This window comes from Mastomys coucha, unplaced genomic scaffold, assembly GCF_008632895.1.
Source record: "Mastomys coucha isolate ucsf_1 unplaced genomic scaffold, UCSF_Mcou_1 pScaffold22, whole genome shotgun sequence".
NCBI lineage: Eukaryota > Metazoa > Chordata > Mammalia > Rodentia > Muridae > Mastomys > Mastomys coucha.
The window spans coordinates 5,128,367-5,132,687 of NW_022196905.1; the positions used below are offsets into that span (position 1 = coordinate 5,128,367).

A 4,321-nucleotide genomic window follows, 5' to 3' on the forward strand; every position below is an offset into this window, starting at 1 on the left:
GTCTCTCCCTCTCCCTCCCCGCCCCCCTCATACGCACATACACACACACCATTAGGAGACCAATAAGAGGCCACAGAGTTTGTGGAATTTAGACACTGACATGTCATTCACATAATGGTACAATGAATGATCCACTGAGATGAGTATATGAAAATCAGCATTTCTAAGACTGGAAAGTTTATGAAAATGTATATAATTTAAGAAACAAAGTGGTGCATGCATTTAATCCTAGCACTTGGGAGGCAGAGACTGGCGAATTTCTGAGTTTGAGGCCAGCCTAGTCTACAGAGTGAGTTCCAGGACAGCCAGGTCTATACAGAGAAACCCTGTCTCAAAAAAACCAACCAACCAACCAAACAAACAAACAAAAAAAAAAACTTTTGTAATAGTTGTCAAACACTTCTATGGAAATTTGTCATTAAATGAACTTTATCTTTTATTCTATGTATTGTCTGATGCTGTGTGTAAATTCCAACGTGTTTATAACACATCTTAAAATACACTATGCACTCTCAGGTCTTTCCTCCTCCTCTCCCTAAGAAGACCTACATTTTGATTTTGCACTTCAACTTTACAACAGGAAAACAAAAGTCATACAAAGGAATACTTTCAACTTAAAATAGGACATTTGAGAAAAAAACAACACTCAAGTTTATTGCCATAGGAATAATCCATATGAAAAGGACCTGTGTGTTTAAGCTCCCCATTGTCCTATTTGTTAAATGAGTATGTTGAGTGCCACCAAATACAGAGGTGCAACCACTGAGTGATGGACCTTGAAACTCTCTACCTTCTATGCATTGCAGCATCTGTCTTTATAGCTTGGTAGTTCTGTAGCATTGAATTTCAGCAGGGAAGCCATCCGCCTCCACTGGTGTAGCGATATGATTTTGAGTCCTAGTGTCTCCTGAAGCCTCCCTTGCTTTGTGAAGCCAATATTTAAAGAACTCTAGCAAACTAACACCTGCTAGACATAAATCACACAAGGGAATCTACAACTGGACAAGCTCGGAAAGAAATAATAGATCAAATCCATGAAGAACTTCACAATGAATTAAGAAAACCTTAAACTTAATCCTGTAACCTGACAGTCGGCCGACTGATGTATGGAGAACCGTAACATGGGAATTGGACTGGATGCCAGATGGCTGCTAGGACTCAAATTAAGAGGGAGGATAATGGAAACAAAACTGATGTAGATGATAAACACAGGTAGGGAGCCTGACAAGGAAAATGTAGTAACAAAATAACACACAGGTATAACTAATATTTTATACCATATTCTCTTTCTTTTGTTTCTCCCAGCAAGCTTGACAGAAGGTAGTAATGTTTGACTAGACAGCCTAATACCAGATGCCAGTTTGAACAGGTGCAAAAACGAAGAACAGGATGCTACCATTTGGAACATCAGCTCTTCTCTTTATGTATGTCCCTATATGCTCAGTGGGAGCTCACCTACTAGGTTTCTTATTGTTATTTCTATGATTAAGAGAAGTTCTACCAGACAATAAACATAGCATTGTCCTTTAGTAGATGGGAAGAAGTAAATAGAGAAATGACCAATTAGTTTTTCTAGGATGGTGTGTTATAATTTCAACAGCCCACCATCATGAGATGATTTAACCACTGGAGGAATAAGATCACCCTGGAAGAAATAAATTGTTCCCTTTATTATTGCACAATGGTAAAGCGCTGCAGCATACTTCCACTGGAGAAAGATAGTGGCAATTGGCATTGCCAATTATCAATGTTAAATGTATGATCAATTGGACAGGGGCACAACAAACAGGCAGCTTGTTCCACACAGTTGCTTGGTAAATTGGATGCAGGCAGACAGAGGAGCACAATCTCCCTCCTCCATAGGTGGTCTCTATTTCATTAGGTTTCCAATTGATGTTGCTGCACAGTAATCCAAAAATGTGTGATGGGAACATCACTCTCATTTTTCATTAGCACTCCTTCACAAATGGACTGGAGGCAGGTACCAAACAAAGATTTCGCCAGGCTTACTTTTTATCCTTTTGGAGACTATTGAGTATCCAACATCACTGCTGGGAACTTAGTTTCTCCTCATTTAGAGTCACTGTGGTGACTCATCACAGTTTGATATGATCAACTTCCTCAAGGAGGCTGTGGAAATAGAAGGAGAGTGGCTAATCTTCAAAATAAAGTGATTTAGAAAAAAAACAGCTTATATTTTATACTGAACAGTAACATGACCACACAAGTTATGTGGAAAAGGAAAATAGAGACGGAACTCATTCTTCGGGGATTTTTATCAGAGATGTAGAAAGCATGAAGCTTTTTTTCTTCTTCTTCAGATATCATACAGATGATTCTTACTGGAGTCCTCATTTTCATTTAATAAATGATGGAATTGCATCTCTGGCTTTTCCAAAGCAATACAATTATTGGCACCAGCCTAAGACAGGAAAGCAGGCTATATGACTTACGCTATCATCATTACAGACCATACTCAGCCACAGTGCACAGTGTATATGGTAGCAGCTAATGACACCATTCATTCTTCTCTGTAAAGAATTACATCATGATATTACCTATGTACTCCCCAATGTGTGGCCTTTGGAGAACATAATTCAGCTTTGTTCCATGTAGCAATGGTTTCTTTGCTCATGGAAGCATTGCACATTTCTGTTAGATTTTCAGAGACAAAGGGGCATCCTTTCTGCTCCTTTTCCTATCACCTTATGTCAGTATCTATGTTCTCATTGGCTTGAGAGGTCTTCCGATTCCCATCTAGTGAAAGAGCCAGCAATATCCTACCTCATTTGTATCGGAAAAATCTTACCACCTCATAAAAGGGGCAGGGCGGGGGGTGGGGCAACTTCAAGCTGCTCAGTCCTTTTGTGTGATTCTAGAACCATGGCTGCTACCTTCATGCCTGACAATGATACTCTGTAACAATGACTTCTTCAATTGCAGTACGTATTGAGCTACTCCTCTGTTGCTATGATAAAACCCAAATTCCAGAATGAGGAACTGCTTTTTGGCTTATAGTTTCCGAGGCTAAGGGTCTATTATAGCAGGGAAGCAGGGCAACAAGAGGCAGACACACTGTCTAGAGCTGGAAGCTGACTGCTGATATTCTTGAGCACAAGGAAGAAGCAGAGAGAGCAAAATGAAAGTCATGGGAGGTTTTAAAGTCTCAAAAACAGGCACAGTAACATACTTCCTCCAGTAAGGTTGTACCTCCTAACCCTCTCCAAACAGCTTCACCAGCTTGCCACTAAGTGTTCAAATGTGAGAGTGAATCAACTCACAGGGCTTTTTAGAAAAAAGGAAGAAACGGTGCTGGCCACTTTTGTGTCAACTTGACATAAACTAGAGACACTTGGGAAAAGAGAACCTCAGTTGGGAAATGCCACCACTAAATTGACCTGTGAGCAACCCTGTGGTGTGTTTTCTCAAGTAATCATTGATATGGGAGAGCCAGCTTACTGTGAGTGGTGGCACTCCTGGACTGGTGGGTCCCAGGTTCTATAAGAAATTAGGCTGAGCAAACCACGGGAAACTACAGTAAGCAGCACCCCCTTCAGGACTTCTGCTTCAGTTCCTGCCTCTAGGTTGCTGCCTTCAGTTCCTGCCCTGACTTCCATTCAGGCCTGACTCATTGGGATGGAAATAAACCCTTTCTCCATGAGTTGCTCTTCATCATGACCTTTCAGCACAGCAATTGAAACCCTAAGACAGAAATTCATCTGGGCACAATCTCAGAAGCAATTCTGGCTGCATGGGACCCAAGCTTTCCTCCTCTGCTTTTCTTGAACCTCATCTTTATCCCCTGTGTTTCCAGAAATTCCTTTGTTTAGTAAGTTGGGAAATACAGTGTCTCAGACATCAGCTTTCACACACACCTTGAGTGTTGAATCTTGTCTTCTTTCTTTGTTTCTCTGTTTGTTTATCTGTTTATTTGTTTGGTTTTTCTTTCTTTCATTATTACTTTCCCAGCTAGTTTAAAGACTAATATTATATTAGTATTATACTCATATTCTAGAATATGAATCCCAAGGAAAATAATAAACAATTCTAAAAAATATACTTTATTTTATATTTTATTTGTATAAAATGTATGTATATAAATATAAAGTATATATTCACAGTGGTAGATATACAATATATTGTATACTTAATGACATATACATAGATATGTTTATCTTATTAAGTTGTCAGAACTTTCCAGTGATGATTGTACTTATTTCTTTACCATAAATTTGAGGACGAAAGTCATACTATCCACTGTGGGTATGTTCATTTTATTTTAAGAGCATTCAATCTTTATCAAAGACAAAACAATACTGCA

General features: G+C 39.2%; 1 long non-coding RNA gene across 1 annotated transcript; it reads right to left on the minus strand.

The window, feature by feature from the left end:
• Positions 1-1,649: 1,649 nt before the first annotated feature.
• LOC116070873 lies at positions 1,650-2,822 on the minus strand. Its single transcript, XR_004110607.1, has 2 exons — positions 2,785-2,822; positions 1,650-2,130 (listed from the first exon to the last, which is right to left on the minus strand). It is a non-coding gene; the product is annotated as an uncharacterized LOC116070873 (long non-coding RNA).
• Positions 2,823-4,321: the final 1,499 nt, after the last annotated feature.